This window comes from Ictalurus furcatus, chromosome 21 (genome assembly GCF_023375685.1).
Source record: "Ictalurus furcatus strain D&B chromosome 21, Billie_1.0, whole genome shotgun sequence".
In the NCBI taxonomy this organism is placed as follows: Eukaryota; Metazoa; Chordata; class Actinopteri; order Siluriformes; family Ictaluridae; genus Ictalurus; species Ictalurus furcatus.
This window is the reverse complement of record NC_071275.1, coordinates 6,791,909-6,806,232: the sequence shown is the minus strand read 5'-3', so window position 1 is coordinate 6,806,232 and position 14,324 is coordinate 6,791,909. Positions and strand designations below refer to the sequence as shown.

General features: G+C 36.4%; 1 protein-coding gene across 1 annotated transcript in view; it reads left to right on the top strand.

The window, feature by feature from the left end:
- Window positions 1-14,324, top strand: part of LOC128625250 (metabotropic glutamate receptor 7) — a 147,329-nt gene that overhangs the window by 772 nt on the left and 132,233 nt on the right. The gene's annotated exons all lie outside the window — the stretch shown is intronic.

Genomic DNA, 14,324 nt, shown 5'->3' with positions numbered 1-14,324 from the left:
ACACTTAAAAAAAATTGAGGTAATATAGGAAAAAACAATAATTTTCCATTATATTGCATAGAAAAAAAAAAAAAACAGGTAATTTAAATTCAAACAACACTAAAGCCATGAAATAAAGGCTATTAAAACATTTGGAATATGATTCAGATTATCTTTCATTTGTGCTATCCTTGCTGTAATCATCTTAACTATTAAATTACTCTAAAATAAGAGTTTCTACTGTATATAAAGAATAAAATCCCCTAATAAATACATACCAGTCTCTACTGAATCTAGCAGCTTTCCCTTTTTAATTTTTTTTTCTTTTAGATATCATTAAATAACAATGTAGACACATTGCACACAAATAAACAACAGAACAAAAACAACAACAACAAAAAAAAAGATTCCGAATTAAATTACAGTGAACACCAGCTCATGTAAGAGATTTGGTAACATATTGTAGATTCACCTCACATCTAACCTTACTTCAGCTAGTATTAGGATACAGAATATTTTATATATATACATATATATAAACTTCATAGCTCTGCAGTAAAATTTACAATACAGTATGGGAAGTTATTAGTTTAGTCTGTATTAATCACACAGGGTATTTTTTATTATTTTTTTTATCACAATATTATGTGTAACTTCATAATACTGGGTGTTATTGCTGCTTTTCCAGAAACGTGACTGTCAGATACAAAAATATGGGAGTGAATTTAAGTGTCACTGATGTCAGTAATTGAGATAAAGCTTTGTCTGAAAGGTCTTGGATGTAATGTGTTCAGTCACTCAAATGTCATACCAAACAAAGTGCTACACACCCCAGGGATAATTTCACCCCACACCATCATTAGTGAAGACAGCTAATGGTTGAGACTTAACATGCTGCTTTTAGGGCATAAATTACATTCCAAGCTTCCAAATGCCATGAAGACATTGAAGTGGCAAAGGCAGATCTCTAATAGTAATTACAAAACATTGAAATGAATTGATTACTTTGCCTATATCGTAAATGGCATTGCTCTAGTTCTCTTTTAGTTCCGTTTTTTTTTTTCTCTCTCTCATTTCCTTTGTCTGAGAACTTTGAATGAGCACTTTACTCATTCACACACACACACACACACACACACACACATACACACACACCAATGGGTAGCTTGCCATCAAGAGCAACATGGGGCTCAGTGTCTTGCCCAAGGACACTTCGGCACGTGGTGGCATGAGGACTGGGGATTAAACAGCCAACACTACATTTAGTGGGCCTGAGCCTTCTACCCCCTAAGATACAGGCACCCACTGCTATTCTGTGACAATTTAAATTTCTTAGAGCAGTGGTTTTCAACCGGGGGGGGGGGGGGGGAGATTGGAAGGGGGCCCAAATTGTTTTCAAGAAAAAAAAAAAAAAGAAAAACCCCGCATTCCCTCTCCCTCCGTTTTTTCTTTTTACTGGGGAGAGGTGGTGCTTAGCCTGCCTTTTATCTAGCTGTCAGTGCAGACCAGTGTTGCCAACTTACCGACTTTTCAGACCCCTTTAGTGACTTTAAAAAAATAAAATAAAAAAAAAAGTGCCTAGCACAAATCTAGTGACTTTTTGGACAAACCCCAGCAACTTTCCAAATGTCGCCAGTACTGTCCTGCAAGCACGAGGTCTTGCTTTCCCGCTGCACTCACACCTTTCTCTGCGTCTGCTCTGTTCAGTGAGGGGCTGAGCGCGAGAGATTTAACAATGTCATGGATAACGAGACGTGCCTTCGTCCCAATTTACATCATTCATATGCGAATGTTTTTAGAACGCAAGACGAATGGAATGCAACATGTTTGACATGTAAAATAGGCCACGTTGTTACAGCATAGTTCTCTTGCTCAAAGTAGTTATAGTGTTCAGAAACATTTTTGATCATTCATGTTCCATACCTGTCCATTATACAGTTTTATAAAAGTCATAAAAAGTTATTTAAAAAATCCTAAAAGATGTGAAAAGTAATTAAAAAGTACAAAAACACAAAAGCAAAAAAAAAAAAAAAAAGTGTACTCACTTTTGTTGCCAGCGGTTTAGACATTAATGGCTGTATGTTGAATTATTTTGATGGGACAGCAAATTTACACTGTTACACAAGCTGTACACTCACTACTTTACATTGTAGCAAAGTGTCATTTCTTCAGTGTTGTCACATTAAAAGATATAATCAAATATTTACAAAAATTTGAGGGGTGTACTCACTTTTGTGAGCTATTGTATATATCTCTCTCTCTATATAGCTACATCTCTCTCTCTCTCTCTCTCTAATAATTATATATATATATATATATATATATATATAAATAAAGATAGATAGATAGATAGATAGATAGATATAGAGCTCAAGAAGGACAATATCATTATAGAATAATAAACATTGTTTAATAATGGCTGTTTGTGATTGTTGTTAAGTAATTTAATTGTGTAAACAAGAAAAAAGCTTTTACTTAAACTTGCAATAAAATAAAATGGTTTGAGAAGAATTTTTTATTAAAATTAACCCAGACAATGGTTCTTGTTAATAGGAGATTTTTTTTCTCTAGAGTTTCTATAATAATTAAAATAATGTGTATTATCACATAAAGTGGAAGACTAACATGTGCTTGTCACGGCTATGGAGAGTTGGAGACGGATGTATGTGTAGATTTAAAGTTTTAATAAAGATGAGGTCAAAACATAAAAAGACAATACGTAAGAGGTGAGAGAGCATAACCTGACAACAGAAGAGAAACAAAGCAAGACCAAGAGTGTGTTGCAAACAGTGATTATATACACGCACACATAAGTGCTCATAAACAGGAATAAGGATCAAGTGCAGGTGGTCATGTGACTGTGATGCAGAAGCGCAGTGGCTGCTGGGAACTGAAGTCCAGCGCTCCCTCCGGCAATTCATGACAGTGATACCTAACGTATGGTGAGCTAGTTATCTTTAAATGTATAAAGGGAAAAAAAACAAAAATATGATTATCTGCCTGTAACAAAGTTTCCGACAGCATTTTTACTTCCTCAACAAAAAGTCAGCAAGTTTTGCCTATATGGCATCTAAATGACATTTCAGTCTGGCTAGCATGTTTATTTCTTGATATCTTTAACTTGAGGCAACTACGTGTTGTACTAGCTGAAGAGTTATATGATGGCATGACATTGGAATTTTTTTTTCTTACTTACCTGTGTGTTCCTGATTCAGAGAAGATTGTCTATCATTCTTCAAACTAATAAATACTAAAAACCTGTTCTAATCATCAACCAGATGTATGTGTTGCATCAGGTGGTAGGACATGAAACAAGAAGCTTTGCACAATACATAGTGTAGTTACATACCAAAGAAAATGTTTGGTTTGCAAATGTCAGTAAGTAGGAAGTTCTGTTTTTTCTTTTTTTTTCTGGTTGTTGAACATACTTGTCTGCCATTATGAACTAGAACAAACCAAACTTGGTAGAAGAGTGGCTCGGCAAATCACAATCCAAAATCAAACTTGTTTAAACACAATATTAAAAAAAACAAACAAACAAAAAAACATCATATCAAAAAAAATAATCCAAAGAAAGCAAAATGACATAGCAAAAATGGTCAAAACGCAGAATAGCCAATCAGGGAAACATACACAACTCAAGTGAATGGCAAGACTTCAGAAGGAATAGCTGAAATATAGTTGCAATCAAAATTCAACCCCCATTGCAAATCAGGTTTATTGTCAAAATTTACAGACTTTCAGCTGTTTGCAATGAACAAATCAAACAAAAGCAACTGAAATAGTTAAACACTATGCTTCAAGTGGTTTCCCAAAATTCAACTGAAAATGCAACTTATAATGATTTCTCCAGTCTCAAAATTATTGAACCACTTCATGGCAAGCATCTTTAGTACTTAGTAAAGCACCCTTTTGCTGTTATGACCTGCTGCAAACGAGAGGTGTAGCGTCTTGCAGCGTTCCTGAGGAATCTTAGCCCATTCCTCATGAGCAATGGCCTTCAGTTCAGTAATATTTTTGGGTTTGTGTGCTGCAACCGCCTTCTTCAAATCCCACTGGAGATTTTCTATGGGGTTCAAGTCAGGTGACCGTGATGGCCTTTCAGGACTTCTTCTGCAACCAAGCCTTGGTGGAATTTGAGGTATGCTTGGGATCATTGTCCTGTTGGAAGGTCCAGTGATGCCCAAGCTTCAGCTTCCTCACAGAAGGCATGACGTTTTCTCCTAGGGTATTCTGATACTTCAATGAAGCCATCTTGCCTTCCACACGATGCAGGTTTCCAATGCCAGAGGATGCAAAGCAGTGCCAGAGCATCACCGAGCCACCACCATGCTTGACTGTGGATAGAATGTTCTTTCTTCATTCTTGTTTCTCCAGACATACCGCTGATACCTTATGCCCGAAAAGTTTCATTTTTTTCATCGCTCCACAGAACAGAATCCCAAAACTTATGTGGATTATACATATGATTTGGAGCTGAATTTTCTTTTGGGTCAGTAGTGGTGTACGTCTTGGAGTTCTGGCATGGAAACCTTCTGCGTTTAGTACGCGCTTTACTGTGCAAACCCCACTGCCTGTTTCCACCAAGTCTTGCTGCAGGTCTTCTGCATTCACTCGAGGATTTTTCACAACCTGCCTTCTCAGAAATCTGATTGCAGCCATTGATAGCTTCCTTTTTCTGCCACATCCCGGTATTTCATATGTTTTCTACTCCTAGCTATTTCATGTGTTCCAGCTCATGCATACCTGGTGCAACTTATGAAGCCCTTGATTAGTTGCATCAGGTGTGCTTGATATAACACCTGTTTTACACATTTCTTCTGTTGTGAGGGATTCTATTCAGGGGGTTGAATAATTTTGAAACTGGAGAAATCATCATTGCATAAGTTGCATTTTCAGTTGAATTTTGGGAAGCCACTTGAAGCATTCATTGTGTTGAACTATTTAAATTGCTTTTCTCTGATTTGTTCATTGCCAACAGCTGAAAGTCTATAAATTTTGACAATAAACCTGATTTGCAATGGGGGTTGAATAATTTTGATTGCAACTGTACATGTTCTTAAATAGAGAGCAAAAAATAAAAGAGAGGTGTCATCATGGGCTGTTGTGCTTGTACCAGATGTCGATTAGTCCATCCCTGACCTTAATGTAATTTTCACAGACATCACATGGATCAGAAGTTCCTGCTAGTTGTTTTTCTCACCAAATGATTTGTGATACACCCATAGAGATTCTTTTGTTGGATCCAAACTAGCATTTATTGGCAACAGTGCCATATCAGCTTCCTTGCTTGTAAGACTGAGCCGTTTTGGCACATTTTATTGGTCTTAAATGAGTGATGCTCCACCGACAATCTAAGGTGCATTCTTTTCTTTTTTGTCTACAGTATGCTACCACACTTTATTTTCTGCCATGTAATCAAAACCTGAAGCATAAATCATTAGTGGATGCAAACATTTTGTTTGAATGATGTTCATTGCAACAGCCGTGGGCAACAAAAACGTCAACAACTTGTGTGGAGAAACGAGTAAGATGAAATTACCTTCTGATTATCCCTATTATGTTTGGAGGACAGAGACTGCGGGACTCTTTGCAAGTGAAATAAATCAATTTTATATTTGACAGCATGCAAGCTGTCCTTTGAATTAATCCTTAATGCTCATGAATAGAAATAATAATAGTTGTTATTGTTAATATTATGCTTACTCCAAGAAGTGTGCTGTGTTTTTATATTCACCATACATGCATACGTACATCTTCATCTCCCATAAGGCAGATCATTATAACCTTACAGTATTCCTTTTCTTCTTTTGCTCCACAACCTACTATGGCTATATTGAACCTCGTTGTGCTTGCAACCATATGGAGTGTATTATTAAGGCTGTTATTCTTGAGCATCTTACTGTCTTGGCTACAGCAGTGCTGACCACCAGAAACAGAGCCAGAGCATTAAAAATATACAACACATTGCATCTGATGGATTCAGTAAGATTTCACAGCCCCTGATCATGGCCAACATAAGAACAAATTAATTTGGATACTTTAATTAAATTTTAGATTTTAACAAGGCTGTAGCATGTTTGCAGAATTGACGCCCTGCCAGTAATGAAGTAAATGAATGTATTAAAGTGAAGAGAAATTAGAATTAAAGCCAATAAAAAGTAGGGCTGGGCGATAAGACAGTATCTGTATTTATTGATGGTACACCTTTATCAGTAACGGTAGAAATTTTTTTCGATATAACGCTTGATAAAATGTAAACAGATATGAAGTTTGGTTGAATGAACAACCCTCAAGTGTGCACCATCCATGGATCTATCATATGCTTTGATAAAGTAGTGTGCTACTAGTGACAAACAAAACTTCCAATAACAAGCTGCGTATCTGTGGGATTCGGTTGTGCCGTCGCCATGTGACATCAGAACACACAAACATGCAAAAATGAGTGCTGTGCCTGCCGGGGGGATTGTGAATAAAAAAGGACATGTCAGCTTGCCAGTGTGGCAGTTTTTTTGGTTTCTTTTTGTCTGCCAACATCAGAACACCATTGAGTGTAAGCTTTGCAAAAAAAAGGTCCCGGCCACGTATGGAGAAACAAGCTGCAAGAGACTTGTAGTGTGCATGCGCAGTGCTCCGCACATGTGAAGTGCGTGTGACTCTGAACAGCGTGCAAGGAAGAAAGTGACGTTTTGCGTTTTTTTGTGTTTTCTGTTAAAATGTCGGCTCTGGGGAGGACAGTGAGTGTCCTCAGAGCAGGAGCTCGACATGTCAGACACAAACCTCAGCACAGTGTTTTCCAGAAGGAAGTGTTAAAGTGGAAGTTTTATACGAGGCTAGGCTACAGGTGTGGCCATTAAAAAATGCACCTCAAAGGAAACGGGATCCTACGATTTCATGTGGTATCGGCCGGAACCACACGCATGCTGCGGGCACAGGAAATAGAAGACCAGTAGGGGGCAGTCATGTTTCAATTGAATAATTGTGACTTGCTAGTAGATACAGTAGTTCGGCCTGGACATATACTGTATACACATATATTCTTTTACCAACCAAACGGTGCTGTTTCTTGTACTGAAGCCTATGATCTGCTTGTGCTTGGCCCGTGGATCTGTGAACCTCTCTCAGAACCATTTTGCTACAAGTAGTAGAGGACATTAAACGTTGTTGAGCCTGAAAAAAATAGAATGTGTGGTCAGTTATATTTAAGAAAAAATATTACGTATAGTTTACTGTTTGGTAACTGTTTGGTAACATACAGCTTTTAGTACACCAGGGTTTGAGCCTCAGCTAAGTTTAGTGTTTTTAAATGAGAGTTTAATGGGGTTTTTTTTACTGTAGAAAATTCCTCAACGTTGCATGAATGCCATCTTCTCCTTTCTTGCCAATGGAAACTTTTCTTTTCCTAGATTAAATGTTTTACAATTTAAAAACTGGTTTAAAGTGAACACAGAAGTCCACCCGCTCATTTAAAAAAAAAAAAAAAAACACTAAACTGAGCTGAGGCTTGAACCCCAGTCGCTGGCGTAAATACTACAGTTATTGTACCTATACTACGAGACTTGATCACACTCGCTTTATATACTTAAATCTTGTAATTAGAAACTTGTTTAAATTAGGTTTATCATAAGTTTTGATGAGAAACATAATATTTTTATGTGAACCATTCGACCATACAGTCCATTTTTTATTGTACTTTGTTCAGCTACAGTATGTTTTTCCATGCGCCACGTGGTGGTTATTGTGGAAAGCACAATATATTAATTTAAATTCTTAGAACCGTGTACCATGTGATCACAGGTGACGGAATTGTGTGAAACCGCATGAAAAAAATGCATATTCTTAAAGGACACATCTGTAACTATGCTAACAGGCTGAACACAAAACAAACCACCATGAGTCACATTCTGCGCTATAATGCAATATTGATTTACCTCAAAGTTTGCCTTGATTGTTCTATGTTTACACTTTTACGTTGCAAACATTTTGCAACATTTTATTTATTAAGTTCAAGAGTTTCTTTAACACTTATTTATTTAATCTTCTTAAAGATATAAGAGAAGATATTTGTTTAAATTCCATTTTGTTTTTGAGTGTTAAAACTAAAATTATTTGTTGATTGCCTTAATAAAGTGGGTAAATAAAAATACAATTCAAACCTTTTTTTCTACTGGTCTTTGTTTAAAAAAAGATTAAAATTTATCAATATTTATTGATACCGAATGCTACGCTATATTATATCGTGATACATTTTTTAGCTGTATCGCCCAGCCCTAATAAAAAGGCAAGTTAATGACTTGTTCACATTTCTTCATAGAAGCTGGATCAATTAGTAATGTTTACATTATTCAAGAATAGTCAAATGAGGCAAACATGAAGCTATATTGTATTCAGCACAAATTATCCACAGTGGTGCTGTCAAACTCATTTCATTCACAAATTACAACAACCAATAAGAATGCATAAGTTAGTGAAGTATGTTATAAAGCAGTGATGTCTTTCCAAAATTGAGCTTCCATGAGTGGTTCTTTAAAACTCCACATTAATATAGAAACCATATGTGGAAGGACCTTTAATAAAACCCTAATAAGCATATTTTGGGAAGTCTTATGCCAATGTTTAATCAATTGAGGAGATGGCTGCACAGACAAAATGGCCTTCAATTAAATCTCCAGCCAAAGTTTTTACAGTCAATACACTGGTAAGGCATTTTTTTTCTCTGTTGAAAATATAGTAGTTAGAGCAATTTTAATGAATTCTTTGGGGGCATATTGCTCATCTACTGTGTTCCTCTTAAGTTTGACAATCTTCAATGCTCAGCACATTTTCTTAATTAGATCTACTCTGTTTAACTTACGAATGAGGAAGAATGTGTATATATACTGATTATCATTACAGTAGGGAGCTTACCTTAGGCAAATTTTTATCCTACCTTTTTCCAAGTCATGAGGCCTTTTATCACTTTAAATTGTTCCCATTGGCTGTTTGGATTCCTGTTGGTCTTTCTCTTACTTTTAACAACTAAAGTGCAGGGGTGGCAGTTAGCTCTGAGGGGCAGTATTAAGCAGACATTGTGCACTTTCAAATGGACTGATAGAGCAGCCATTGTGGGTGGAAAAACTCTGAGAAAAACTGCCAGAAGACATTTTCCAGTCATTCAACAACATAAGAGGATACCTAGTGAAGTGAAGAGATGCAATATCATTTTGACACCTGAATCATAGCTCATAGTTGTGATGCATGTGTACCAGATCCCTGGGCTAAATTCAAGCTGGACTATGTTGCACAGTAATTCAAATAGGAGTTCATTTACCTATGCAGAAATGGACCAAATTTGAGTGTACTCAAAATAAAACCAAATATACAGTATATGACTTAATTTCCAGCTATTTATTTTGGTTGGAACTAACTTCACCTGTGAATATTATGCTACAGCTTCAAACTTGCAGATTCCAAATGAGATTGTTGACTCCAGCTTTATCCACAATGTCATTTTCAGTGATAAATTTGACAAGCATGTTATCTGTTGTGGCATGCCAAGTCTGTCGTCCCCGACATATTATCCATACCTAGCATTGCATCCAGGTATTTGTCAGCCAGTATTTGTCATCTTAAGTTTGCTTGCCAGAAAAAGGCTTGGCTCCTACTGTGGAACCAATATTAGTATATTTGTTTATTGAGTCATTATGGCCTCATCCGGATTAAACAGATGTGCCTGATATTGAGGACCTTAATTTGCTGATTGCATTATCCTACATGTGAATGCCAAATCCTCATCTGGTTATTGCTCTCATTGATTTGACATATTCAGGTTAGTGACAAGACACTCCACTTATTGGATAAGTACTGTATAAGCCTTGTCTTATGGTTAGAACAGGAGTAAAGGTACAAATATTTGTCCCTTTGAAAATTCTCATGCTCCTGGACATTTTTGGTTCAATATAATACCATTGTGCCCTTCAGGACTCTTGAACCCATCTATACCTGTTGATTTGAAGATAGCTTTTGATATTGAATTATCTTCATCATTGGGTGTGATCATAAATAACTCAAGTGAAGTGCAAAGGTTCTTAGGTTTGACAGGTTCAGGTTGGTAATAAGGCACTCACTATGGTTGTGGTCGGTTCATCAGTATAAAGTTTGGGCCCCCAGACAAATTAATGCACTGGGTCCCCTGCCCCAGAATTATTATTCTGTTTGGTTCCGTAAAGTTTTGGGCCCCTTAGTACAGGTACAGCCTTATGGCAACCCATAGTTTGATGGCACATCTTGGTAGCATATGCGATGCACTGATTTGATTACTGAAAGATGAGGTCCTGTAGGGCAGGTGCACCACAACATATTTTGGGCACCTAGATAAATCAATGAATGTGGCTGTATACCCATGACTTCTTGCTTTCTTGGACTTTCTTGTCCCTAGAGTTTTCATACCTTGAGCCCCTTAAGTAATCAACCTGATCCTTAAGCAACTCCTGGTTTGGCAATACATCATGCGGTACATGCGAGGCACTCACTTACTGATTGTAAGGTCTTTTGAGTTTTTGTGGGACATGTGCACCAGTACAAATTTTGGGCCCCATACAAGTTCATGCAATGAGACCCAAGTCCCACACCACTTGTTATCTTGGGGTCCCTAGGGTTCCCTTGGGCTTTATAGGGGACCATTCTCATCTTATCCAGCTTTACAGAAACTTCTGGTTTTGGGATACATCTTGCTGGTATAAGGAAGACACTTTAAGATTTAAATGTATTTTGAGATTTTGCACTCAAAATAATTACATTACATTGCTTGCATTTTTGCTTGTCTAGCCAAATGGAACCATGTCTATAATGTCTTACATGTCTCTTTAATTTAGTTTTAAAATGCTATTTGTCTGTTGATGTAGAATGTGAAAATGTTCCTGAAAGTCTAAGTTATTCATTCAGAGGCGTTTTTTCTTCAAAACATCGCTTGGTTATATATGAGAAACTTTGATTGTGACCTCGAGTAAACTCGTTCAAAGGTCGTTCAAATGCCACCTCTCTCTTTGCAAAGGAAGGATGACATTTGAATGGCCACTAATGCACAGCGATTTGTAAGTCAGTTGGGTATCTACTGTATATGAATGGATGGCAGTCAAGCACTTAGCAATCTTCTGCAAATGCACTGATGCAATCAGCAAAGCATGGGGCTTTAGAGATTTTTCATGCCTCCAACACTGGCTGTGACTAAAATGTGAAAAGCTTTCGATATTGTGCAAATTGTCAAAGTTAATGACTTCCCAAGGGCTAATGATTTCAGTCTTTACTAATGTTGCAGGGTTTTGACTTTATGAGCATTGTGATTGTGGGTGTTTGAATGATAGATAGCTGGAGCAGTGTTTATGTGAATTAATGGAAGTACTGTATGTACAGTATATTGAAAACTCTGTACAAAGAGAAAAGCAAGGTGGTCAGAGGGTGGGTCTTGGCACATATCTTGTGAAAGCTTATTTATGGTAATTAGCCTTGTATGGATAACAATGAGAAAAGCTCTCTTAGGACCTATAGATCTTACCGGTAAGTTTATCACATTATTTGCTGGCTTATTTCCCTCAGTGATGGCGGCATCAACAGGACCTTGCTATCTGATGTTGTTCCTGTCTCTTTGCTTGTTTACGACTAATGTATTTAGCCTTCTTTTGGTTTTAATTCTGTGACTTGGACCAGTTTCTTATATCTCTTGAGGGAAGAAATTGGAGTTTTCTTTCAACTAGTTTTGTAACAAACATGCCATTTATTATATTTGTAGGTTACTTATACAAAGCTTTGACACATACAGTTTTTTTTTCTCCTGACAGAAAAAAATAGTTGGTAACACCCTATGTTCCTATATTATAGCATTCAGTTAAACAGTAAACCTCAGCAAAACTGTCCATGCCTTTTCTCCATATTGAACTGGATGTCATATCTCAGTTCTGGCATGACAGGACACATTCAAGTACTGCCCCCCAGAATTAAGTTGTAAGCAGGATTTGATCAACCATTCTGCAATATACATCATTGGAATGCAAAAGCTTTTAAGCAGCCTGTTTCTTGTTTGCATGCGCATAGATAACTATGTCATCTGCATACATTTGACAAACCACAGTAGGAGGACATCCAAACATACATACATAGAACATATAAACTACATTACAATGGACCCAAAATAGACCCTTGTTACACTCCAGTCTTATAATCTTGAATATGAATTGCATATCCATACATAATGTTTTCTAGTCTTGAGATAAGACTTAATCCATTTAACAGAATCTGTTGAGATCCAGGAATATGGCACCAACCACAGCCCCTCTGTCCACCTTTGTCCAGGGATGTAGCATTAACCACACCCACCCTGTCCATCTTAGACTTCATTAGCAGTTTCTGTAGAATAGTACTCCCTAAACTCAAACTGAAAGGGATGAAGATTCCAATCCACTACATTCTTAGTCAGTTTTCAGATTGCACTGTAGCTGAGATAATTTAATATCCATCTCTACCCTCAGATCTATCTCTTTTGAAAATGATTTGAATAATTAACAAGTAGTTATAGTTCATTAATCATTGCTATGTATATTCACATGCCTACCCAAAAGTCCTCTCGGTTTAGCCAGACAGTCCCTGGGAACCTTGCATAAATCACCATCAACATTTTATTAAGGTTGCTTCTGGGTAAACTGGAAATTCCAATGTGTATACTGTAAGGCCTATAAAGGAAGATTTGTCACAAATGATTGGAACAGATTAAGAAATAAAACACAAATAGTGCAATGTGACCCACTGCAAATGTGAACCACGTTACTGTTACCACCATTTTCCAATAACAATGTCTTTTATTTTTAAAAGAAATAACACACAACAGGCCATGCTGTTATATGATATGAATGCATGCCGGGGCGTCATATGGCACAATGTACAAGCACCAAGTTCATTGTTTTTTTGTAACAGCACAGTCTGGAATGTGTTATTCCGCTTATACCACAGTGATTGGTCAATGGTTACAATATGTAATTTGTTAATGTGCGAAATATCATGCATTTTGATGGTTTATTGTTAGATTTCACCTTGTGGAACATCTGAGAGACAAGTTAGTACCTGTTATCACTTATAGCAGTGATAAACAGTCATTCGCTTACCATTCTCTCTCCCTCTCCCTCACTCTCTCATAAAAAAAAAAAAACCCAGCTTGTCATTTTACAGAGAAACCAGAAAACTCCTCTATCCTGAAGATCTATTCCTGTGCTGATAAAATTTGCAATGCACTGGGTCTTACAAACAAGACTCCCAACTATAAATGTTAAGTAAATGTCTCATAACTATATATATATATATATATATATATATATATATATATATATATATATATATATATATATATATATATATATATATATATATATATCTCAATCAGCACATCAGCGTTTATATGTTTTACTTTGTTAAAGAACATATTTTTTTTTAAACTCAGTTTATTATTAGTCTTAGATTATGTGGAGTGTCTGCCATTCTATAGGAACAATAACATATTAGAACAAGCTCATTAATATTCATATTAATATCATTCATGTTACATGGAACTACTGTCTGAGCCATGCTGTTGTACAAAATGTTATATAAAATGCATTAATGAATGGTATTAGAATGAGTGCATCATTTGAATTAATCAAAATCCAGAATTCCAAAGTGACATGATATAAATTCATTGTAACATTTAAGCTTACCCAAGTCCTTTATTAATCTCCAAAGTCAAAGTTGATGGATCTCCATTACGAGTTACTTCAAAGCTAAAGTATTAAATAAGGGTCACACAGGGAGTAATCGCACCTCTTCTCTGAATCTGCTTCTTCAGTCATGTCCTCATAGTCTCAGATAACAGCTTTGTTTTATTCTTTTTGCCTTTCTTTTCATTTTATACCAAATGACAGAACAAAGGTTTCTGGCACTGTGACTATTTGAACACAGACTGTGTCTCTAAATTACTGAGGTACTTTGAAGCTTTTTCTTTTTAAACTACCATAATTATTTGTAGGAGTCTTTGCGACTCTGTGGAATCAAAAGCCTTGATAGCCTGCCTATAAATGTCACTACTCATGCTCTAATAATCTTTTAGCCTGATTTGGTTACAGAGTCCAGACAAAACAAAATAGTTAGGGTCATCTGATGTGGATTGGGTCACTTATTTATCTATGTGTGAGAAAATAGTTGACATTAACAATACAATTCATAATAACATTGTGAAGTAGTACACAGCAAAATCACCAGTGTTGATTTAACACCCACAGTGTTGAATTCACACCCTACAGTGTTTATATGAGTCCATTGGACTCAAACACTCTGGGTGTGAATTC